This window comes from Adiantum capillus-veneris, chromosome 3 (assembly GCF_014529385.1).
Source record: "Adiantum capillus-veneris isolate H3 chromosome 3, ASM1452938v2, whole genome shotgun sequence".
Classification (NCBI taxonomy): Eukaryota; Viridiplantae; Streptophyta; class Polypodiopsida; order Polypodiales; family Pteridaceae; genus Adiantum; species Adiantum capillus-veneris.
In genome coordinates this window covers 121,261,020-121,288,275 of record NC_140933.1, presented here as the reverse complement: position 1 = coordinate 121,288,275, position 27,256 = coordinate 121,261,020, and positions in this window count along the sequence as shown.

The window sequence follows — 27,256 nt, the reverse complement described above, 5'->3', positions numbered from 1 at the left end:
GCCTTTGATATCTTGATAGCAATAATTTTTACCTTTGATATCTTGATTGCGGCTTGCAAATACATAAGTACGACCCCCTGTACAAGGCTTTAGGACTACTAGCTTTCCAATAACGTTCGGAGGCCGGTAGCAAGTGATCTCCTAGCCTTCTCAGTAGAAAAAAATTGGACTCACAAAGGGGCCCTTTAAGGAGTTTGACTTTACCTCTCTCTACCAAAACGGGCGCATGGATAAATTTTTGCAAATAAACTCCAAAGTTGGCGGAGGTTTGACAGTTAGAATGTCCTCTTCAAGCTCTATCTATTTATATATAGCACGCCATGAGATTCCTCATATTTTAGAAGATTCTTTTTTTGATTCACCTATGATGTGACAGCTCTGTCAGAATCTAAGTGAATCAAAAAAAGAATCTTCTAAAATATGAGGAATCTCATGTCGTGCTATATATCAATAGATAGAGCTTGAAGAGGACATTCTAACTGTCAAACCTTCGCCAACTTTGGAGGTTATTTGCAAAAATTTATCCATGCGCCTGTTTTGGTAGAGAGAGGTAAAGTCAAACTCCTTAAAGGGCCCCTTTGTGAGTCCAAATTTTGCCTAATGATTAAACCTTGTCTTTTAAACACTGCTCTAGAAAAAAACTTGTTTCTAAAAACTTGGAAAACCTACACATGTAGAATTTTAGAGGTAATTGACTGTATTTGAAAGTTTTTCACTATTTGTAAAAAAAGAATTATAGGTCTTCTCACCTTCAAACTTAAAATTTAGAGATATTTTTTAGATTTTATAAGTAAAATTACAATAAATGTGGGTCTTTTTCTCAAAAACATCAATTTAAAGAAAAATCAATGCATCTGGTTTTCATGATTACAAAGATCTAGCACTAGGGTGACATTCAATGAAAAGCAAGATTGTGTTTTATAGCTCAAAGTGACTAAGATTTTATATTGTTACTCATATATCAGCATAGTTGCACTCCCATATGGTTTCTAAATTGTAGAAGACCCCCTTACAAAAATCTAACTACAAAAGAAAGTTGACTTTTAAAATAAGGAAGAAGATCTGCACGTGGTATCGAATGTGACAGATGTTTAGGGTGCAGATTAGCTAGCAAATACCTCTACCACCTTTTCATGGAATGCTCGGCTATTAGAAGTCTTGCAGAAAATATGTGCAAATGGATACAAAGGACGTGGAATATTGGATATTTCAAGAAGGATTTGTGCCTTGGTGGCAGACAGTTTCTAAGTTTTGCACTACTTATTTGTACTCAAATTGTCAGATACAACTTCTTCAGTAACATCTGGAAGGCTAGGAACTATTGGGTCTTTGATAACGACCTCTCGGTGGCTAGCTTCTCAGAGACTATACAAGAAAGCAAGGAGACAATATATGTGGTAAGTAAAAGATATAGCTCGTATGATTGGCTTAGCACATCCCTCACCATCTAGCCGTGCCCTGCATATTAGTTAGATACTAGGTACTTGTAACTAAGCTCGGTTGTAACCCTTTGTCTCTCAAGGCTCAGCTTGAGCTTGAGACTGATTTGTAATCTATTGGTGATTCTATAATATAATCACTCACAATTCTGAGTTTTGCAAAAATAAAATAAAAATTTGAAGGAAGAAGGTATATTTCATCCTTCTATGAGGTTAACATGGACCTCATTGTAAGGAGATAGTTGAATTAGGGTTATTGAAGGCCATTTGTTTATTTTCATATCTTGCCTTGTTTGAAAGATATTCCATAGATTTTCTCAATGGTGTATCCAATTGTTGCACTTCATAAAAGTGTTATGTACTACGATACTCTTTTAGTGAGGTGAAGAGTGCCAAGGCCTTCAATAAAAGTGATATTACTTTTAGAATTATTTTGTGATCTTGCTTCACACAAAATTTTGCCATGATGTGCTTATGAAGGCTCCACTTTGCAAAATCATGTTTTAGTGAGAGATATGATATGTAATAAATTATGCAAAGTCACATAAGTTCTAGCCATTAATATATTTATTTCGCTCGATTTTTGGTTCGCTCGAAAAATATTGCTCGGTGTTTGGTATTCCTCCATCTAGGAGGGGTGGAAGGAAACTTCATTAATTAAGGGCAATCTTTCAAGAGGGCAATGCTTGAAGAGAGAGGAAAAAGTTGGATGTTAACGTGTGGTGATGAGTGTAAATAGTGTATATACTATTAAAAAGTACATTAAAAAATAGCCTTTTTTGCTTATTTTTTTTTCTTGATATTGGATCTTAAAAATGGAGAAATCCACCAAAAGTTGATAAGATAGTGTTTTTCAATGGATTTTCTAATTTTTGGTCTTTCGATTTACTTTTTTAGTGCATTCTATTATTTTCTTTTATTTTTCAATAAGCAAGTCAAAAATTAATAATAAATAGCAAACCAGCTCAGATGGAGGAACTAAAAATACGTTCATGATAAGGAGAACAAGACGAACAAGCAAATTTTTTTTGATCAAAACAACAAAGGAAGGAAAAAGCCTAATCTAGGCCGCCAAAGCCTGTTTTTGTAAATTTTTGCAGAATGAGGTAACAGAGTTCGATTAAGGAAATTTTCAGGTCTAACATAGATTTCACGACCTATTAGGACTAACAGGGGAACTTGGGAAAATGTTGAGATAGGCATGTCCTTCTTCAATGACTATGGGAAACACCTCTACATGTGCATACCTTTTGCTATTGACATTTAGCGTGTGAGTTATAAGCTTCTAAGAAGTGCTACATGGAGGATCATCATCCAGATAGCCACTCTAGCTTTGTACATAAATAAAGCCCAAGCCTATGTTGTACATACACTATGCAAAAGTATTAGTTGTCCCTTTCTGTGTATTGAGTCTACCTTTTCAAAAGTGTGTGTACTTCTGTCTCTAATTGTGTAAGCTATGTCTGCACACACACACAAACCTCCTTGAGCGCACACACACACACACCCCATCAGCCCCAACAACTGGTATCAGAGCCAGTGAGCATCACGACAAGCTTATAAACCCTATTAGCATCACACAAAAGCCCAATTTACTGATTTTGAGTACATTAATCACTGATGAGAAGGTGATAAAGAAGACCAAATCAGACCCTTAATCGAAGAAATTTGAGAGCATGGCTTGAAGTTGCTTCGATTCGAGCTTGCGGATGTTTTTTCCTCACTAAGATGCTCTCTCCTGCAACTTTGGATCATGCAAAGCTGAAAATTTTAGCTTATCACCTCATTTGACGGCTTTGGCTTCGCTTCAAAATCTTTTCCCAGTCTTGGAGTTTCATCGATCAGCCCCTGCTGATGCAGTCACAGCTAAAAAAAAACCCCTCTTGTAATACCTACTTGTGGAATGGCTTCAAGATCAGGCCACCTCGCTTTGGACATAATGCCTTTTTTTGAAATATAGTAGCCTTTTGAGCCTTTGATTGGCTAGTGGAGCTTCACACCAACATACTACACAACTCCAACAATTTTCAAAGCTCCCATTATAATCTTTTTGTTGATTAAAACCCGCAAGTTACACACACTCAAAGTGGTAGCCAATCTCGACATCGACAACATGCTCGACTTCATCACCAAGCTCGACATAGTCAATATTTTATGGTTGATTTGTATTTGATCAAGCTTCCAAGCTGTTCAAACTTCAAAGCCTGCTTCTTCAAGGCACATGCACACTTCCACACACGTTATTTAATCACCACTCGTGAAGAGGGGCTTCAAGTATGTGAAGAGTGACTTCACAATTTTGCCTTCCAATCATTGTGTACAGGGCAAGACACTGCCATTGAGAGAGTTTCTCTATTGGTAAGACCAAGTCCCTTCATGTGTATAGCCATTTTGCACCATGGGAGAACAAGGGATTGAAAATTTTAGTGGGGACAGGTTCCATACATGGTAGACATAGCTACATGGATACCTCATAAAAAATATCTATGGTCTGTTGTAAAACCGAGAGTAAGCGAACCATCCACTTCTATTGAAGGCACTCTCACTAGAGCCCATATTGCACAAGCACAAGCTAAAGATGAGCAAGCACTCGGCATAATTATCACATCACTCCATGATCATTATGTGCAATTTACACCCGGGGCGGTCACTTATCAAAAGCTTCCTATATCACATGCATTCAAGAGGTTATTAATAATACCTCAATATACATACTATATTTACACTACATGCCTATTTAAAAAAACCCCTCCCCCCTTTGTATGTATACATTTTGATACATTTTGATCTTTTAATAATCCTCTCCGGTTAACTCACATGATAGCATACACATTCTAAAAATTGATCGCCCTAGGAGTTTACAAATAGCTGCACTAGTGCAATCCAAGCATGGGATACTCTGGAACATAACTTTGGTGCTAAACAAAATCAAAGTAATATTAGCTTAAAGAAAAATCTTTATAAACTTACTACACTTCAAGAGGAGGATGTTTCAAGCCTTGTTAATAGGCTAATGAGCATAATAACGCAGCTCACTTACATTGAATGCCAAGTCTCGAAAGAAGAACAAGTTGTTGTGCTCTTGAGTGCTCTACCTAAAAGTTTTGACAACATAGTCACAGTCTTAGAGCAAAAGGAACCCATACCTTCTCTACAATATATTACAGGAGCAATCCATGAAGAAGAAAAGAAAAATAAGAAGAAATTTGAATCAGTGAGGGAGCTTATTTTAAATCATCATCATCTAGGGAATCATCATCATCACCAAGATTAAATAACAAGAATTGTTATGAGTGTGGCAAGCTGGACACTTCTCCAAGGACTGCTACAAGAAAAAGTATTGTAGAAATTGTGGCATCAAAAGCCATCCACCGTCAAAATGCCAAGGAAGCAACAAAAAAAGAAATAAGTAGAGTCAATCTTGAAGATGAAGAGGACGGAGGTGTAGCTCATAGGCAGAGAATTATCTCCATGTGTGTGTCCAACCCAACTACTTTTGCGAGTATAGTGATGTACTATAAAATGTATGGTCTTCCACCTTCTTTGTTTAAGGGGAGGATTTCTTAGTCTGTGTGACACCATGTGATGAGACCACTCAGTCTGTGTGACTATAGTCTATGTGACTACCTCAATCTATGTGACTATTAGAGTGTGTGTCTTTAGGTTTCGATCTAGCTTCATTCAGTATAGTCCATGCCCAAGCGGAGGATTGTTGAGATAGGCATGTCCTTCTTCAGCGACTATGGGAAACACCTCTACATGTGCATACCTTTTGCTATTGACATTTGGACTATGAGCTATAATCTTCTAAGAAGGGCTACATGGAGAATCATCTTTTGGATAGCCACTCTAGCTTTGTACATAAATAAAGCTCAAGCCTATGTTGTACATATACTATGAAAAAGTATTATTAGCCCCTTTTTGTGTATTGAGTCTACCTTTTTAGAAGTGTTTGTACATCTCTCTCTAATTGTGTAAGCTATGTCTGCACACACACACACAGACACACATCTCCTTGAGCACACACACACACACACACACACACCATCTACCCCAACAGAAAAGTAGTTTGGAAAGTCCAAGTATAGTTACCTTAGGTAGCCCAAAATCACCTCATTTCCACTAGTCACTCTTGGAGAAGAGAGCACTTTACCTTTTTCGCACACGATTTCCAGAGTCCACATGATCACCCATAGTTAGCACCGTTTCACACAATATATGAGGGGTAAGTTCTAAAATCATCAAATAACATTTCTATGCAATTGGGTAGCAGGTCTAGGCCCATGAAAAAACCCTACAATCCCAGTTGTGTACGGATTTCTAAGACACAAAAACGACCATAGCGGCCTTTCAACTCAACTCGATTGGACAAGACTTGAATTGTAGCATGTCCCTAGATAGTAGAACACTTTCATACTGTTAGATGACCATTTGGCAGGGGTTGAGGGGGTCCCCAAGGAATAATCTAGGTGTTTGCCACATGCCAGAATTAATTTCTGACTCCACGGGCAGCTTATAGACAAGGTCTATACACAATGTATTTATATTGTTTCAAGAAAATAGTCAAAAAAATCTCTCTAACAACAAGAAACAACTCAAAGACTAAATAGCATCATTTTTGACATATGGAGTCAAACCGACTCAGAATTAGCTCAAATTGGATAAGGAGCATCAAGACTATGTAGTGGACAAGTCCATGGCTTCAACAGTGACTAAACAAATCTACACACCAAGTGGTAACAAAAATTGGTGATTTTAGATTCGACAAGAGCACAAAGTGATGCCAACATGAACAAATATTACCAAATTCAATTTAGGACTTGTTTGAGATGTAATGAAGATGTGTAGGTCACAAAATTGTCTTTTCAAGCATAACATTCAACTACTATAAATATTTACTTTAATCACCGTCATGGTTTACCTATCACTTCTACACATCTATCTCATGTCACATTTCAAATATGAGCCCAAAATATCCAATAAATCTCAGATTTTGTCCAAAAATGCATTAAAAGATCTTCAGTGCAAATTTTGAGTTATTTGTCACATTTTTTGATCCAAAACGTCCCATTTCTCATACAGAGGGTCTATAGCATGTCTAAAATGAATTTGTAAGAAAAAACATTCAAATTGATGAAAATATTCATAGTCGCGATTATTTACATTTTTGCCAGAATGAACCCATATTTCATTTTTGACCTTATGGGACCAAAGTACATGATGTGACAAGCCCACCAATCAAGTTTGATCACATTTGGATCTCAAAGATCCAAAATCCCTTCATATCTACTGTTTCACAGTTTCAAGACTAAATCTAGCACCATTTTCACCATGTACACTTAAATGAGCTCACACTTCACTCAGAGTATCTAAATCACACGTTCTTCAAGCCTATGAAGTCAAAAGTGAAAAAATACGAAAAATGCCTTTGTAGAAAATAATTGTGATTATTTACTTTGCTTGCAATTTTGCCTAAATTGAATGGTTTTTATCTTTACATGTTTTTATGCATATATGCATGCTCCAAAAATGGTTTGAAGAAAAACAGACATCATTTGCTAGCAATTCTGACACCACAGGGCATGCTAGAGTGGAATGTATGGAATTTTCTAACTTTGAAATTGTATTCTCCTAGTAGGTGCAATGCAAGATGCTGAGAAAGAAAAGAAGAGAAATACCCAAAAGAAGAAGATGCAAGAGTTGCCACCATATAAGTTAGAGCCTAGTTTTTTGGAAACGGCCAAAGTAACCTACCTATCAAAAGAAAAACTTGAAGAGCACAACACCACAGTCTTCACTAGCAGATTCAAAAGTGAAGTTGAAAATCAGGTAGAGTTGCAAATGCTACCTAAAGAAGTCTATGATGTAGCAGCTAAGCCAGCAACAAACAAAACCAATAGGAGGTTGGGACTTCAAGAATTTTATGATCAGGAACCATGTGGAGTAGACTACGAAAGAGCTTACAAACTATTGTTAACGACCATTAAAGAGGATGGCTCTGCCCAGATCACAGATCAACAAGGACAAAAAGTTGAAGTAGTCATGAAACAAAGACATAGTGTCTAAAGCACTAAAGCTACCCATTGAAGGTATGACAATGAGAGCTAGAGATAGGAAAACATATGGAACATTCACAAACAGTACAATTGCCCCCACCTTCTCCGACCTTGTACTAAAGAAAATAGATGATCCTGCCCGTCGATATCACCATCACTTCCAATTCCCCTGTTAGGAAATATGACGTAGCTAAGTAGATAATTGAGTAGACTACTTAATGGACAGAGATGATTTTCACACGCAAGAGATTATAGAGTAGAGAGAGAGAGAGAGAGTACACACGATATACATGGTTCACCCAATGTGGGCTACGTCCACGGGAAAGCAGCCACTCAATGGATTTAGTTTTTCAAAATAAGAAGTAGATTACAAAGGGATTATACCCTTTTGGAGCTCCCGCATTGCTTCACTCTCACCACCTCACATCAACTTCACAATGCACCACAATGCTTCAGAATCCTTTTTTGTGTGTAGAAGAGGCCTCCTTTTATAGGCCAAAAGGGCTACCCTCTCTCATAAGAGGCAACTGTGTGTAGCCGCCCTTGTGTTGACAAGTCCAAATCAGACCCTCCAATCCGCCCATATGTGGCCGCCCTTGAGAAGATAAGTCCATCTTTGAAATCAGCCACCGGCCGTCGAATTCGGCCACCTACCACCGTCCTTTGACTTCCGACCACCAACCAACCGGCCATTTTTCAATCACTTTCCGACCGCCATTCCAGCCATAATATTCCGGTGAAGCTAGTCTCCAGCTTTGTGGCGAGTGATTTTTCTTTACGCATGATGGCGTCTCCTCATAATGAGGGCCTTACAAATGTGTGTTTTTAATACAAAAAATTACAAGGGGTAAATCAGACTCCATACTTAACAATTTCCCACTTGGAGACTGATCTCCATGCCAAACCTATGACTGCTTTCCATCTTGCCTTCTTATTCTTGAATGCCAATTGATTCTCCTTGTTCACCACCTTTGTAAACATGTATGCAGGATTTCACTTGTATCCACCTTTCCCAGCTTTAGTTGTCCCTCTTCCAAAAGAGTGTGTATGAAGTGATATCTCACCTCAATGTGATTTGTCCTTGAATGAAAGGCTGAATTCTTTACAAGATGGATAGTGCTTTGTCTATCATTGTACAAGACACAATTGTCTTGTTTGAATCCAAGCTCTTCTAAGAATCTGTGAAGTCATAGAATTTCTTTGCTTGCCTCTATCATTGCTACATACTCTCCTTCCGTGGTAGAAAGTGAGACCACTTTCTGTAGCTTTGAATCCCAGCTTGTCGTTGTGCCTCCAATCGTGAAGACATAGTGAGTACTCCTTTGAGTATCTTTGTCAACTGCCATACCTGCATCAGCATAGCCTTCCAAAAAAATATCAATTCCTCCAAAATACAAAGCATTTATTTTTGTCCCTTTTAGATACCTAAGTATCCACTTCACAGCTTGCCAGTGCTCTTTACCTAGGTTCTCCATGAACCTACTTACAACTCCCACTGCATGTACAATGTCTGGCCTTGTCTAGACTATAGCATACATAAGAGAACCTACCACTGTAGCATATGGAACTTTAGACATATATGCTATCCTCTTGTGTCTTTGGACACATTTCCTTAGTTAGTTTAAAATGACCAGCCAAAGGTGTAGACACCAATTTTGTAACTTGCATTGCAAACCTTTCTAGTACCTTCTTGATATAATCCTCTTGAGATAGCTTTATTGTCTTCTTTGTCCTGTCCCTTGATATGTTCATACCAAGTACCTTCTTTGCAACACCTAAATCTTTTATTGAAAAAGATTTAGACAGATCCTCTTTTAGGTCTTTGATGTCCTGCATGTTAGCACTTGCAATCAGCATGTCATCAACATACAACATTAGGATGATGAACTTCCCATCTTCCAAATTCTTTGTGTGAACACAGGGATCTCAGTTGCATCTTCTGAACCCGTGACCCAACATCCATCAATGGAAATTCAAGTACCATTGTCTTGATTCTCTTCTTCAATCTTCAAGTACCATTGTCTTGATGCTCTTCTTTAATCTTCTTTAATCCATACAAGCTCTTCTTTAATCTACAAACCATTTTCTCCTTACCTTTCACTTCATATCCCTTTCGTTGAAGCATATAAATTTCCACCTCTAAGTCACCGTGAGGGAATGCCGTATTTACATCCATTTTCTTGAGGTTTAAATCATGAGCATCCACAAGGCTTAAGAAAAGCCTAATTGAGTTCATTTTTACAACAAGAGAAAATATTTGATTGAAGTCAATACCTTTCTTTTGAGAAAACCCTTTTACTACAAGCATAGACTTGTACCTTTTCTTCCTACCTTCTTCTTCCTTTAGCTTGTACATCCATTTGTTTTGGAGTGCCCACTTACCTTTAGGAGACTCAACCAACTCCCATGTTTGGTTGTAATGTAATGAGTCCATCTCCACTTGTATGATCTTTATCCATTCTTCTTTGGATTCATGGTGTATAGCTTCTTCATATGATTCTCGATCTCCAGAATCTGAGATCAAGAGATGGTTGAAGGAAGGAACAAATATCCTTGGAGGTCTACTTGCTCTTGGGGACCTTCGGGGAATTGGTTGGGGCTCCTCGTTTGGTTGACGTTGTTGTACGTTGCCACCATTTGCACTCCTGAGTCTTCACCGTCCTCAAGCTCCATGTAATCATCACATGTTTCTTTTGTTTGTTTTCTTTCGAAGTAATCTTTGTACATATTTGACTCATTGAAAATTACATCCCTACTTTTAAAGATTTTACCATCTTTAGGATTCCATAGGCGATAGCCAAAGTCACCTTCTCCATAGCCAATGAAGCAACACTTTTTGGATTTTGCATCTAGGTTTAATCTTAGGCTTCTATCTATGTGCATGAAGGTCTCACACCCAAAAACTTTGAGAAATGAATAATTCACCGGTTTACCTGCCCATGCCTCCTCTGGGACTCCCCCGTCCAATGCCATTAAGGGTGACCGCTTGATCAAATACACATACGTTGGAGAGGGGGAATGGGGGAACACATCTGCCACAACAACAAAGGCCTCTCTATAGCTTAGGGTAACCACAACACCCCTATCCTCTCAGAAAACACCTTCAAAAAACACTCTTTTCACTAGCAAACCACCGCCTACTCGTTTCCCAATGCTCACAAACTCCACAAGTCCACCACACAATGCACACCTATTTCCACGGTTTGTCTCCACTCTTGTACACACACTATAGATAGTGTGTGTACAAGCCTCTCAATCTCACTCTCTCACACAAAATACCGCCGGTCTGGGGGGGCACACACATCCACACTAGCGGCACTGAGGAGAGACACGAGCAGAAGAAATAGAAGGGGGGAAGGGGAAAAGACAGTCAACCAGGGCAACAATGGCTTGATTGCGCCTTAAAAGGCACGTAAAAAAACTTGCACTACCATCAGAATGGCCATTTTCATGAGAAAATACAAAGGGATTTGATAGAAACACTATTATGCCGAAGAACTCTCCTCTGCAGGCTTCAAACGGCACAAAAAAAGCCCCTAATTTGACTAAAAATGACTTTTATAGTGTGACTTTGGAGACTTCCCTCTCATTGGCCCATCTGGCACATTAATTTGAAAACTTTGGAAGAATGGAGCCGCTTCATTTTCATCTGCTCTCTTTGACTTGTGCTTGGGGGGGGGTGCACTAGCGACATCACTAGTGCCCCTTGGGGTTCTTATTATTTTATTTTCTTCCTTTTGTTTTTACCCTTTGGGAGGCCTAGTCTTGCATTGCTCCTTTGACTCCTCCTTTTGACCCTTTGTCCAGCTTCTTTGATTGTTCCATCTCCACCAACCTTATTCTCTCTCTTTTTTCTCACCCTCCACCTGGTCTTGCCGTGCCCGCCAACCATCTCCTCCTTGCCCTTTGCCTTTGCTTGCCTGACCTTGGAATGGGCCCGCTCACATGACGGTCCCCCTTGGGCAAGCTTTGAACATCCTCTCTCTCCCTCATTAGAGCCAACACTTTTTTCCAAGCCCTGGTGGCTCGGGCCCACGGTTGCTCTTCCCGGATACATTCTCTCTCTCTCTCTCTCTCTCTCTCTCTCTCTCTCTCTCTCTCTCTCTCTCTCTCTCTCTCTCTCTCTCTCTCTCTCTCTCTCTCTCTCTCTCTCTCTCTCTCTCTCTCTCTCTCTATCTATCTCTCGCGCGCGGGACTGCCCCCTATCCCTCACACTAGCAATGTCGCTAGTGGGGAGGGGGGGGCTTGCTTGTCCTCAAAAGGGGATTGTGGGACCGGTTGCTTCAAGCGCGGACCTGCCACATCATTGCATGCACCCGGCCACCCAAGTTTTGCCTGCACCCATCAGGCCACCACGTGGAATGGCCCAACACAGCTAGTGTTGCCAAAATGCCACCTCCTTCACATCATGCAATGCCAGAATAGCGCCACCACAAGACCCGCCATGGCTTCACGCCAAAGGATCATGAGAGCTCCCACTCCCTTCATACACTCCCTTTTTCCTCACGGACCTGCATGATATACTCTATCGTCTCATCTCAAACCCCCACATGTGGGACAAAGGCAACACCACGTGGCATGCGTACATGACCCACCTTTTGATCCCCTTTGAATCCCCCATACAAGCCTCAAAATACCTCCCTTTTTTTGCCACTTTCAAGAAAGTGTAACTCGCTGGTCCAAGGTCTAATACCCAAGCCCTAAGACCCGGCCGAAAGCTTGTATTGTCGGCTTGGTTCAACGTAATACCATCGACTTTTCCAAGCCTGCCCAACAAGGCCGCCAAAACACAAGAAAATCATCTACAAGCACCCGCAAAGAACGATCCCAAACTTGACATGTGGTACCTCATTGACCGAGCACCCAATCAATGAACATTGAATTTCTGCTAACACCACACTACATGATCTATCTGCTTGAACCCTGTCAAGGCCTAAAAAATGCCATATGGCACGATTTCAAATGTGATCAGGTGGGCTTAAACCCGGTCAGGTGGGCTCAAACCCATTTATCGGAAAAACTTCAATTGGCCATAACTTGCTTTCTAGAGCTTTGATCCACAATCCGAGAAGATAGGAATTCTCTTTAACTTGAGCACTATGCATCTTTCTGCCGACATCTACCTGGGCCATCTGCCCCCAGCTGCTCTGTTTGGCTGGGATCTGCAACACCTTCTAACTTTGAACTTCAGTATCTTGCACATTGGGGCTTCGTTTGACGAGCCATCTGGACTGACCTCTAGAACACATTGAGCACTACATTTCAAAACACTGACTTGGCACTTTGGGTACCTTGATTGGTCATCCCATCTTGGACCATCCTTGAGCGTTTTGGCCTAAAAAGCTGCTTTAGACATACATTCCTGCTACCCTTTGGCTGCCCAAGGATTCCATACCTACTCTAGCCTTCTACACTGCACCTGCCTGCAATCTTTCCCTAGCATATACCACTTTCCATCTCAGAACAACTTTGGCTGCACCACCGTACTTATTGCTTCCACCCAAAGCTCAAGCGGTAAGCGTGCATGTAGTCGCATGCTTCGTGCTCGTTCCATGACTCTTCTATTCATCCTTTCCAAAATCCCATTTTGTTGAGGTGTCCTTGGGGTTGTCCTTTGCCTCTGAATGCCATTGCTAGCACAAAAGATTTCAAAAGCTTGGTTGCAATATTCGCATCCATTATCGAATTTTAGGCATTAACCTTGGTACTTGATTCATTCTTCACAAAGGCTTTCCACCTTTGAAATATGGAAAACACATTGGATTTATTCTTCATTACATAAACCCATGTATTCCAAGTGATGGTGTACTTGCAGAGGACCCCAAACATCAGAATGAACCAACTCAAGTTTTTTATTGTTTCTTTTGTTTCTTGATTTTTTAAAAGTTTACCCTCTTTTGTTTACCATAAACACAATCTTCACAGAACTCTAAGTCCACTTCTTGAAAACCTGGTAGAAGATTCTTTGTTTGAAGGATTTGCATTTCTTTGGCACTCGTATGCCCAAACCGGTAGTGCCACACCGCACTGTCGACTTCTGTAGATGTTTCACAAGCTGAAGATTGTGAGCTAGCAGTACACAAGTAAAGTGTACCAACAATTTGTCCTTTGTTTGGCAACCACCAAAGATCCCTTTGAGATCTTCCACCGTTTGTTTCTGAATGCAATGTTGTGACCTTCATCATCCAATTGTCATGTAGATATCAAATTCTTGCGAAGAGAAGGAACATGCCTAACATCTTTAAGCTTCCATTCATTTCCATTAGCAATTTTGACACAAACTGTACCTTTGCCAACAATTTCACAATCTTCATCATCTCCCAAGTATACATACCCAAAACTACTTTTGGTGTAATCTTGGAAATGTTGCTTGTGTGGTGTCGCGTGGAATGAAGCCCCGAAATCTACTATTCACGAATTAGACACATTGTCTAATGAGAGAATTAGAGCATCTTGCTGTACTTTACTTGCCACATTGGCCTCCGATGTTGGCTTGTTTTCTTGAGACTCTAACTCCTTCTTCTTCTTAGACCATCAGTCCTTCTTGACGTGGCTCTTCTTGTCGCAGTTCCAACATTCAAGAACTGACTTTGTGCATGACTTGCTCCGCCTTGAGGCATCACGACCCTTTTGGTTTTCAAACCTTTCCTTAGGCCTTCCTCTTGTTTCCATTGACAGTGCATCACTTGATGATTCACTTGAGCTTCTCCTTCTCATTTCATTGCTTACAAGGACACCCACAACATCATCAAACTTAAGAGTATTTGTGCCAGAGATAGAATTACTTACATCCATCATAAAGCTGTCCCAACTATCCGATAGACATGATAGTATTAAAAGAGCTCGCATTTCGTCATTGAAATTTATATTCACCAATTGAAGCTGACTTATATTGGTGTTAAAGTCATATAGGTGTTCTGCAACTGAACCATTCTCTACCATCCTTAGATTAAACAAGCGCTTCATGAGAAATACCCTCGTAGAGGTCGTGAAGTGACTTCATCAAGTCCTAAGTGTTCTTCATCTCCAAAACATTGAAGGCCATTGTTGATGCCAAGCTTAAATAGATTGTTCCAAGTGCCTTTTGGTCAAGGACAATCCATGCTTCATCTGCCATCATTGCGGGCTTCTTTGCAAGACCGCCTAGTGGAAAATAGAGGTCCTTCTGGTAGAGATAGTCTTCAATCTGCATCTTCCAATGTTATTAGTTTTTTCCATTGAACTTATCGATCTTGAGCTTCCCTTCCTCTGCAATTACTCCCACTCAGTTCAAGGAATCCTGTCCTTGAGATACTTTATCTATGAGCAAACCTTGTTTTGATACAAGTTGTTAAGGAATATGACTAGCTAAGTAGATAATTGAGTAGATTAATTAATGGAGAGAGATAACTTTCACACACAAGAGATTATAGAGTAGAGAGAGAGAGAGAGAGAGAGAGATTACACACAATATACGTGGTTCACCCAATGTGGGCTACGTCCACGGGAAAGCAGCCACTCAATGGCTTTAGTACTTCAAAACAAGAAGTAGATTACAAAGGGATTATGCCCTTTTGGAGCTCCCGCCGTGCTTCACTCTCACCACTACACATCAACTTCGCAATGCACCACAATGATTCACAATCCGTTTTTGAGTGTAGAAGAGGCCTACTTTTATAGGCCAAAAGGTGTTGCCCTCTCTCATGAGAGGCAGACATGTGAAGTCTCCCTTGTGTTGACAAGTCCAAATCCGACCCTCCAATCCACCCAGGTGTGGCTGCCTTTGAGAAGATAAGTCCACGGCCACCGACCATTGAATTTGTCCATCGGCCATTGGCCATTGACTTTCGACTACCGGCCAACCGGCCAAACAAGTGGCCATTTTCCAATCACTTTTCGGCCATCATCCGGCCATAATATTCTGGTGAACTGGCCATGAAAATTTTGGTTTCTGACAAGTGATTCTTCTTCACACAATGATGGATTCTCCAAATAATGGGGGCCTTCCAAATGTGTGTTTTTAATACAAAAAATTACAAGGGGTAAATCAAAATCCATACTTAACATCCTCGCCAAGAAACCACCAAGGTACACTACCCCAAATCCTATTGTCGCAACCACCTTCATGTAGGTGTTGAAGTCATCAACAAAACAATGAATAGATCATGCTCAGTATGTGCTCACAACACTCAAGAGCACAAAGAAGGAAGGAAGAGTAACATACTTGGGAGCTTCAAAAGTTTTGATGTGAATTGCATAAGATGCCATTGGGATAGCCAATAACTTTCCACCAGCTCCAAATAAGAACACATGGATAATCACAACTCAGGCCTCTCCACGAGCCACTAGATCAAAGAAAAAAGTGATTTATAAATAAGATGAAGTGTCAATGGAAAGCTCACCTGAAGTACATAGCAGTCAAGAAAGTTCGGACAATGAGCAAAAAGGGGCAAGAAGAGAAGAGATGAAAAGAAAGGTAGTGGCCGCCCATCAGGAAGAACCTTAATAGAAAAAGAGAAAAAGAAGCTTATGAACAAAGTCGAAAAGCTGCATGATAGAATCCAAATTTATTCATTCCAAGGGAAGTTAAGGGTCCTAGAACCAAAAACCATGAGAAGAAGATCCGAAGGACCTGCTAGAAAGGATGTATACGGAAACCATAGCCTTAAAGATGGCAAGAGGCTTTAGAAGCTCAAAGAAAATCCAGAAAGAAGTTTACTTCTCAGCAACCACAGCAAGCAGAAGTTGAAAAACCAATTGAAACACAGCAAGAACAGGGAGAGATGTCTCTAAGACCACCTCACCCAATATTAGCAAGAAGATCAAACTTTTCCTAGTCGAAGCCCTTCACCAACTAACCAATCAAATGAAGTTGGGGAAACAAAAGGAGATGAGAGAAAAAAAAAGAGAGAGGACGAAGCCAATAAAAACCAACCCCATGAAACAACCAGAGATGAGAAAACACGCTCGCTACTGCTGCTGCCCCCCTCCTCGTTGCGCTATTGCTGACCCCCCCCGACTTCCCCTGCGCTGTCTTTACTCTCGCCTACCCCAGCGCGTTGCCCCTCTATTCTTGCCGCTCCTGTGCGCTTCCCCACAGCCACCCACTGCCCCCCTCTTGGTATCATGCTTCCCAGCGGGCCGCTTGCTGCCTGCCTGCACGTTGCCATACTCCCCCCCCCCCCCCCCCCCATCCCGCTTGTGCTCCCTTATAGCATCCAGCTACTCCATCCCCCCCCCCCCCCCCCCCCCCCCTTCTTTTTTTCCTGCATATTGGCTCGTGTAGCATTTGTCCTTTTAGGCAATTGCTCGGCGCTCGTCTGCAGACCTTCTCCACTACTCGTTCGTTTTGCCACAGCAGTAGACACAAATCATTAGGAGATTTCGGAGGTCTTTTGGAGGGCCTTTTGGAAGAGAGAGGAAAATAAGCTCCTCCAATGAGAGAAGAGCCTACGTTACGTAGAAAAATAGATTGATATTAACAAAAATATAAAAGGTAACCCTCTCCTCATTTAATAATCTAGTGGTCCTTGAAGACGATCACTCTCTTTCATTTAATGCGAGCACCTTTTTCAGAAGGTAGATGCGGTGCATTTGATACGGCTTACGTCATCACTAGAATTCAAAAAGTTACAAAACTATCAAGTGGTGGAAGATTTTGAAACTTTTGATATTGTCAATGCGTCCGGAACGCTCAAATATCCTAGAAATGAATGTCCAATTGCCTGGCTCCGACATCCAAAGAGGCAAAGAATGTCAAAAACCCCTAAAAGAACATTTTACTAACGGCGCGTGAGGGGGCATTCCAAAATTTTGGAATGCCTCATCGCGCGCCGTTAGTAAAAATCCCCTTTTTTCCTCTTTTAGGGAGCTTTTTGAGAGGAAAATGTCAAAAAATCTCTAAAAAGGCCTCCATCTATCACATAGGTTTTTTCTTCATCATCTTACCCTTAGAGATCATAATTTCGAGTCTACAAGAGTGAGCACGCACACCCATTGTTACAATTCTACAAAGTGCATTTTGATCACACACACACACACACAAACACATAGACAAATATAACATACACAAAAACACACAGAGACACAAATATAACATACACACACACAGACAGACACACACTCTCAGAAACACACAAATATAACATACATACACACACACACAGAGCCTCTCTCTCTCTCTCTCTCTCTCTCTCTCTCTCTCTCTCTCTCTCTCTCTCTCTCTACTAAAGGCGCGCGTAGAGAGGCACAACCGGTGTGCATGTCTCTATGCGCGCCTTTAGTACTGTGCATCCACCAGTGTATGTGTTTATGAGTGTATGTGTGAGTGCTATAGAGAGAGGAAGTACGGCGGGGGAAAGAGAGAGAGAGAGTCTTTCTGTTACCTTATACTAACGGCGCGAGGAGGTGTTTTTTGAGGTCAAAACATGCTCCACGCGCGCCATTAGTAATGGGAGTCTCTCACTCTCTCTCTCTCTCTCTCTCTCTCTCTCTCTCTCTCTCTCTTTAAATATGCTAAGCTATAGAAAGGAGAGGGAGAGAGAGAGAGAGAGAGAGAGAGAGAGCATGGTGCAAAAGTGCAATAGCGAAACATGGGTAGGCTTTCTTGAAAGATAATTGTCCAAAAATCACTAAAAGGAGCTTTGTACTAACGGCGCGCAGAGGGGCATTCTAGCATTTTAGAATGCCTCCTCGCGCGCCTTAAGTAAAAAGCGCATTTTTTGGGGTTTTTTGACATTTTTTGCCTCTCCGGATGTCGGAATGAGTCAAGTAGACATTCGTTTTTAGGGTATTTTGGCGTTCCGGACGCATTGGTGGTGTCAAAAGCCTCAAAATCTATCACTATTTGATAGTTTGTGACTTTTCAACTTTCAATGATGACGTAAGCTGCCTTGAATACGCCGCACCTACCTCCTGAAAAAGACGCTCGCATTAAATAAAAAAGTGACCGTTTTCAAGGACGATTGGGAATATAAATCTGCTTTTTAAAGTGTCTGGTTGTCCTTTTGGACGTACTCACAAGGTGCAAGTGCATTTTAAAAAAAGTTTCTAGAGAGAGAAATACAATTTCTTACAAGGCCCTCCAAATGACCTCCGAAATTTTCTAATTGGAGGCTCCAACTCTGCCCAAGAGGGACTTGCCTAAAGCCCCCTCGCCTAACCCTGCTGAGCCCACCATCCGACTTGCTCTTTCACCGACAGAGTAAGCTAGCCTTGTCGCAGAGGTAGAGCAATTATAGGAGACTTCTATCATCTGCAAGATTCTCGGCACCCGACCTAGCAGAGGAGAGCTGCGTGACCTTCTCCAGGCCTGCCTTCTCGCAGAGGTGGGCAAGATCCTGGACGTGGAGATACTCGGACGAGGCTACTACCAGATCGATTTTGAGACCTCTGAGATGGCGTCCAAGGTCATCGCCATGAGTCCATTGACCATCCGAGCAGCACGTGCCCACTTTTGACAGTGGAGACATGGTTTCGACCCTGCTTCGGATGTTCTAGTAGAGGAGGTAGACATCCATATCTCAGTCTGCTTTCCGATTTTGCGGAGGGAGTACTTACCACTTTTATCCAAGATCGGTACAGCCATTGGGACTGTCCTGGAGACACCTCGTACGGCAGCATCAACAGCTGCCAACTGGCATTCCCTCAGTTCGAGTTTTGGTCAGGGACACTTACACACTCTTGAAGGTTATTCTTTTGCCTCGAGTGAGTGGGGGTTGGTTTAGACAGAGTGTGGAGTATTTGGGCCTCCCGAACTAGTGCTTCATTTGTTGACAGATGGGCCATCTAGCAAAGGCATGTCCATGGAGGAGGCCTTGACCTACACCACAGCCTCAACCCCAGCCTGCCAAGGCTGGCCCGCATCCACAGACAGAGACAGAGAGCACACATGCAGAGCCATCCTCCGAGCCTGGGGCTCTAGCGAAGGAGGGATGGCAGCAGGCCCATGGTAGACGACGATAGGGGCCATAGCGTCACCCTGGCACTCAAAGTGGCCCTCAGGTGCCTACTCAACAGCAGTGGTTCCCACGGGGAACCTCTTTGGTCCTCTTGAGCATGAGGAGGTCCCTACTCCAGCCCCCACCCCAGCTTCACCCTCGACAGCCTCTCCCCCCTAGAGTTCCCCCCCTCTTCCTCATCCTCCCCTCTGCCTTCTGCTCCCGCCACCTCTTCACCTGGCCCCTCTACCTCTGTCGCCCCCTCCCGCCCCTCTTCTCTACCGCTTCCCCCAGCTCCTTCTCCCCCCCTTCCTACTCCAGTTCCACAGTCGATCCAAGGGGAAGGGCTGTCTCGGGCAGCTAGGAGATCTCTTGGCAGCACCTTTGCCAGGAGTCGGCTAGTGAGAGAGGGCCAGCCTTTCTTACGGCCCCCTCTGCAGGTACAGACATTGTCCCTTGCAACTATCCTTGTGGTCTGACGATCATTAACATCCGGCACCACTGGGACTTCTTCGACTACGGCTTCACTCATTTTTGCAGCGATCCCTCAGCAGACCATGAGGCAACTTGCTTCAGGGTCCATGCTCTGGTCCTTGCCGCTAGGGGGACAGAGGCCTTGGACTTAGCAGTTGGTTTTGGCTTCCCCCTCTGCAGCAGGGCCTAGATAGAGTGGACTCTCGACTCAGTGTTGGGATGGTTGCATACACAGGTCCTAGATTTCTCTCACCACATGGGAGAACTAGGAGTTACAGACATGCTACATACTTTGTGGCCATTGGCCAAGTTTGCGGTGACACCCCCAGACTCAGCAGGATGTAGCCACATTGTGGTTTACTTCTTTGCTGATACACAGTGTTTGCCATGCTATGTATACATTCATGAGGACTCTTGGACAGAGGAGGTTTCTTTACACACGGCTCGCTCTACTTGGGCTTGGGCTAGGCACTCATTGCAGTCACGCCTATCTAGAGGACGCTTGGATGCGGATTACTCCCCATCCAAGCCAGTCTCAAAGATAGCCCGTCTAGCTACTGCAGCAGCATCTGTTCTCTCTCGCTCCCCATGAGTATTGTCTCATGGAATGTGCAGGGACTAGGTGGGCCCCAATTTCAGCGTCAGCGGGGCCGATTGCGTCAGGAGCTTCAGCGTTTCCTTGTGGGAGGAGAGATTGATCTCTTTATGCTTCAGGAGCACCACCTATGTGAGAGCCGTATTCGGCGATTTTGGTCAGCTGCTTTTGGACCTGGAGGCATCCGGGGTGCGGTATGTATGACTATAGTAGACTCATTGCAGTAGGCCATTGTGGACAAAGGGATTATTGTGCCAGGCAGGGCTCAATGGATTACTATGTAGATTCAGGGTGGCCTAGTGGGTTTCTTGAACATCTATGCATCCAATGTGATGAGTGCTCGTGCAGAGTTTTGTTCACGGATTGTTGAGTCTCTGTCTTGCAAGCAGATCATTGGTGCATAGGAGGGGACTTCAACATGTTGGAGGACCCTTTTGACAGGATTGGTGCCAGCCATGCTACTGTGCATGGAGTCGAGTTGGCAACTTGGGAGAGATTTTGTATGACTCTGAGCGTCTTGGATACATGGAAGCACTCTGGTTTGGTGAGGCCCCTAGACAGTCTTGCCTTCTCTCGATTGGACCGCAGAGTGGGAGGAGTGAATCTATCCCGGATAGATCTCTTCTACACTAGTGACCACTTCAGTGACTTGGGAGGGTCAGTGGGCATCCTGGCAGGGACCTCCTTCTCGGGCCATGAACCCATAATCCTCACACTGGCAGACTGAAAGAGGAGTGAGAGCACGATGCTTCGCATCCCAGAGAGGGTCTTGTTGGACTCAACACTCAGAGAGAGGGTAGAGGCTCTCCTACTGACGGAGTGGCCTTAGGCCTAGCTCAGATTAGCCATTTTTTTCTTCAGGAGTCTCTGGCTCGCGGGCTGCAATGAGAGAGGTGGAGCAAGATCTTAGATGGGGCATTGCTTCATTACAGAGGATGCAGGAGCAGCATCCAGATAGTCTTGGTTGGAGGAGCAGTTACAGCAGGCTCAACAGGAGCTTGCTAGCATAGAGGAGAGGCGACATGAGTTTGCTTTCCACTGACAGGCATCTCAGTGGACTCATGTGGGTGACAGAGTGAGAGGTGCTTTCTTTGAGAGAGTGGGACCTCGACACTCGCATGCCAAGGTCAGTTAGTTAAGGAGGCCCAACGGGTCAGTTGCTTCTGAGCTCGAGGATATGCGTGCAGTTGCTACTGACTTTTATCGTGAGTTACTGTCTGTAGAGCCCCAGTCAGAGCGGCAGGATGCATGCAGGGAGCAGGTTTGGACACAGATGCCTTGTCTTGTGACTGAGAAGATGCATCAGAGGCTAGAGATTCCACTTCAGCTTGAGGAGCTGCACATGGCTCTTAGGGCCCTCCCCCGTGGTAGCTGTCCAGGTGAGGATGGGTTGACTCCTTGGCCCAGATCTCTATAGTGATTTTCAGTACATTTTGCACACAGGAGTGATGCTTGACAGCATGAGTGAGGGACTCATCTACCTCAATCCCAAGGAGGGTGGCTCCTTGGATGAGATTGGATAGTGGTGCCCCATCACCATCCTCAACTCAGCCTACAAAATTCTTGCCAAGGCTCTGAGTTTGAGGATTCGGCCACTTTTAAGAGCCTTATACATGGGACCCAGACAGGTTTTGTCAAGGAATGCAGTATCCTTGACAACATCTTTACTTTTTGGGAGGCTTCTGCCCTGGCACGGCTCTGTGGTGAGAACCTCATGATTCTTCTTCTTGATTTTGAGAAGGCATACAACAGAGTTGACTAGGACTATCTAGAGGGCACTCTACGCAAGATGGGCTTCTCAGATGCTTGGATTAGAGGGGTGTCAGCCTTGTACAGATAGGCTCACAGTCAGGTACTTTTGGCAGGAGGTAGAAGTGATCGCTTCATGCTTACACGCTCGGTCAGACAGGGTTGTCCTCTTGCCCCCTTCCTCTTTCTGTTCTATGCGGAGGTGATGGGCAGGTTTTTGGTGTCACAGCAGGTTGGTCTATGGGGCTTAGCACTCCCTATTTGGGGAGATGAGCTACTGGACGCTGAGTTTTCCAACGACTCAGCCTTGTACTTAGATGGCCAGGAGGCCAACCTTCACAAATGTGAGCAGGCTTTGGAGACCTTCTTTTGTGCATCGGGCGCACTGATCAACTGGAGAAAGACAGTGGCTTTCTTGGTTGGTAGTGCTCCTGTGCCAGATTGGATGCTAGGAGAGGATTTCAGGTGGATTCCCCCAGGGACTCCAGTTTGGTACTTAGGTTGTCAGGTTGGTTTGGACTTGTCTTCCAAGTAGAAAATTTCTCCCCTTCTCCTGTCTATCAGGAGAAAGTTGTTACATTGGGGCCCAACATGACTTTCTCTGGCTGACAGAGTAGTAGTTTCCAACCAGGTGTTGTTGGCGACTATGTGGTACATCACTTCCTGCTGGATCTTCTCGAGTTCTTGTATCAGCCAGGTAGAGAGGCTGATCAGGAACTTCCTTTGGTCAGGATGTGACACTCAGATAGCCCGAGCCAAGGTGGGTTGGCAGGTCATCACTCTTCCTTGTTCTCAGGGAGGGCTTGGGATCATTGATCCAGCACAACAGAGCAAAGCCCTTCTTGGGAAGTTCATCGTTAGAGGACTTCTTCCAGGTGAGGAGCCCTGGAAGGAATTCTTGCTACAGCGGCTTCGTGCCAGGGTGCCTCAGTCAGGAGGCCCTTGGAAACCTTTGACCAGTGGTCTCTCGGTTGCATGTGCAGCTTGTGACCATTTGGTGGAGAGTCAGCGTCACTGTCTTTGGGACTGTTCCTCGGCCCACCATGTATGGCTACGAGTTCTCCAGCTGATGCCTTCTCTCTCCACAGCTCGACAGTACACTTGGGGGGCAGCGGCTTGGTCCACCCTCACGGGCCTGGCACTTTAGTTTGAGCTATATTCCACCATCACGATGATAGTGATGTAGGAGGGGCGACCTACACTCCAGCTTGCTACAAAGCTTACTCCACAGGAGTGGTGTAGTGAGAGAGGAGTGTTGGGAGCTCATCATTGGCCTGACACTTTGGTTCATCTGGCGGGCCCGTTGTTTCCGCATCTTTGAGGCTCGCCCTGTGCCACCAGCAGAGACTGTTGGTGACTTTTGGCTAGAGCTGATCCATACTCTCAGAGGACACCTTGAGGGACTACAGGGCAGCTCCAACCGCATGCGGGAGCGCTTCGAGGCTTTCCTTCGACTCTGGCGCCCTGGGCCTTTCTACACCATAGTCTAGTGTGTGCTCATATGGCACTACCGTCCACGTGTGTGGCTCTTCCCTCCTCTCATCTCTTGATTTAGCCTCATTGTATATATGTTGTTTTTTCATTGGGAGAGTCTCCCCATCATTTTTGTTGTAGCTCTCTCTTGCAGAGGTGGTTGTAGCCCTATGGGCAGTTTTCATTAACTAATAGAAGGATCTTTTTCTCGGAAAAAAAACAACAACCAGAGATGAGGCTAGACCTTCTAGAGAGCCTCAAGCAGAATACAAAGAGTGGGAAACAACGGATGAAGTTATCATCCAGGTTAATGAATATGCAAAGCAGATGGAGCTGATGATGGAGAAAATGCGAGCAACAGCTCTTAGCCACAGTGCTAAAGCTCGAGAACTTGGACAAGTGATTGATGCTCTCCAAGGTGAGCTTGAAGACGGGATGAATATCATTCAAAATATTAAAGGCCAAATCAAAGAGCTCAAGAACAAAGTAGAACAACACCAAAGCATCAGGGAAAAGCAACAAAAGGAAATGGAAGAATTAGGGGAGCTCCTCGCAAAGTTATCAGATGCCTGTAAAAGCAAGGACCAACATCTGACTAAAGTAACAAATGAACTTATGAGCACTAATCAATCATTACAAACGCTCCAAGTACAGATGAATGTAGCAAATTCCTCTTTGCAATACTTAGAGGAGAGAATCAATGACCAAGCAGCATTTCTAAAGCAAATAAGGAAAAACCCAGCAATAGCTTCACTCAAGGGGACTGATGAAGTTTACAAGACTTTAGAAAAGAGGAACAGAGACTTGAAACTTGAGTTGAAGCTGGAACAAGAACAAAGAAGGGACCTCGCCCTAGTGAATATGCAAAGAGATAGAGGAATTAAAGAAAGCCAATCAGTTGGTGAGACAAGGGAATGTGGAAACTTAGGAGGAGGCAGGTACATCTGAACAACCAAATCTAGAGATACCATCAATCTCCTTTTTGAAAATGGAAACACAACCAACTGAAGGGCAGACATGAAGTTTTGAATTTGAGGTACCAATCACAGACAAGGAACAAGTCCCAATGGTCTAGCTCTCTAAAGTTGAAGAAGATGCACTTAAAGAGCAAACTGTTCAAGAAGTTGAGATTTCTTCACTCTGTCAATGTAACTCAGCTCACTCCCAATCAAATCAATTCTCATTGGCATCAACAGTCGCTGCCTTATCCTTTGATAAAGGTGGAGATTTTACAAGTAAAAGAAAGACTCTACAAGGATATGCAAGAAGAGGGGTTAGATGCTCTCCACCCCACATAGAGGAAAAATTGGCTCAACAAAAACTCAAGATATCTCATCTTGTTTACAAGGAGATTGGCATCACTCCAGAAAGACCCAAAATTCTCTCATGTACCAAGGGTAAGAAAATGGCAAGCACATGAAGCACTTTGAGAACATAGAGGATGAACTTAATTGATGGTAGCAACATAAACACAATACTTAATTAACTTGGTATGAACAATAGTTTTGCAAGAGAAAGAGTATTAGAGAACATGACAATATTTGAGGAGCGGATCTACTTGGAGTCGGTCGCCCCTCCAAAAGGCGTTTGTATTATAGTTTCTTCCCTCAAGAGAGACTTGGTACAATACAATCTTTGTGTTGCTTGTGACCTTGGGGATGCTATGAATCCCTTTTGTTGAGATAGGTCTATAAGTACATATCTATATGTTAACTCTTTTTTCTCTTTTATCTTCCCATATTAAATAAGTAGTTTAATATGAGAAAATCATTTGGTAAAGTTAGATACTATATTTTATGAGATTCCTCTCTCTTGAAATCGTAGTCATCCTCGACTATGAGGTAGAGAAGATAAAGCCTAGTCATTAGTCCATGTTTCTTAGCGGGTAGAGGATCCCTTTTTACCCTACAACATCATTCCAGAATGGATGACTAATCCATTTGTTTCTTGGGAGACTTATCTGCCTCGCAAGCATGTCTAATATTTAGTCCATATCATACTTATAAAGTAGAGTGACAAGTTCTACTTGGTGTTTGGGAGACGTCGTCACCACAGACATGATCCTAAGCATGCATACTTCTTAATTTTGTGCACTATAAAAGAGAGTTAATGAGTCTTATAAGACAAAAACATTGCTCATTTAAAATGAATTTTCATTTGCTTACTCTAGTGTAGCCTTGTAAGCATTGACAAAGTTCATATTATCCTTAAGCTAGGTTCATTGCATCTATCTAGCATCTTTAAAATGATCATTCTTTAACTTAACAGGATATGATTGGATAACATTATCATTTCTTAGTACCTTGTTTTTGTGTCAAAGAATCGATTTGGGTTGCCAGACCTCTTCTTGATCTTCGATCTTTGGCGGGTCCTCCATTATTGGTTCTTTTGGTGGATCCCCTTTATAAGGCTCCTGTAGGATCACATGCTTAGCATTGTGAATGAGCCATTGCTTGGCCAACTTTAACTAATTAGCCATCTCATTGATTGTCTTAGAATTTTTAAAAGAAAGGACCATAATATCTTTTTGCTAGTTTAGCATGATACTCTTGGTGGCTCGTAGGATTCTTGCCCGTAGTATGCCTTGGATGAGCCTTGAGAAACTTTAGCAAGACCCAATCAATTTTCTTAAAGGCTAAGGCTCTTTTATGCTTATTAGCAGCAACCCTTTTTGCCTTTGTTGTGAGATGCATATAACCTTTTTAATCTTTGTAAAAGATTCTTGAAAGTCTCAGCTATATTCATCAATAGAGAAGATGTTGCCATATACTTTAAGTAGTAAGGGACTTTGGGATCTTCCCTCTTTAACGTCAAAAGGTGCTTTCCCCATAGAAGTATGTACAATGTCATTGTACGCATACTCTATAAGAGGTAGGTATTTCTCTCATTGATAATGTTGATCTACTTCCATGAAATAATCTTTTAGTATATTCAAGAATCGCTAGATTCATTATTTCACTTTGGTCATCCGTTTGTGGATGATAGGCTGAAAGAGAAATTTCATATACTTCCTAGATTCTCAAAGAGACCCTTCTAGAAATTATTGGTCATTCTAGGATCTTTGTCCGATACTTTGGATGTTGGCAAGCCATGATACTTGAAAATTTGAGATCTAAAGAGGGTTTCGATTTGATGTGCCTTAATAGTCTTTTTGACAGGCATAGAGTGTGTTTTCTTGCTAATCTTGTCGACTGAAACAATCCAAGTTGCTTCCCTTGATCAAATTTTCAATTTTTAGTATACCACGCATTTTGAGACATACTCTTGTATGTTTACTTTTCATGGTAGACCAACAAAAATACATTTCTACTCCTCGAAGAATAGATTATGGAATCCCTCTTTGCCTTGCATAAGGAGAAGCATGGGATTCATACATGACTTTCTTATTGTATTGGTAAGTAACACATAGCCTATTGTCGTTTGTAAGATAACCATCCTTCAAGGTGAATGGTTCTTTTCTTATTACCTAATGCTATAATTATCTACTTGAAGTCTTGGTCAGTAGCATACTCATCTATCATAAAATATAGTTCATTGTGAGTTGATGTAAAC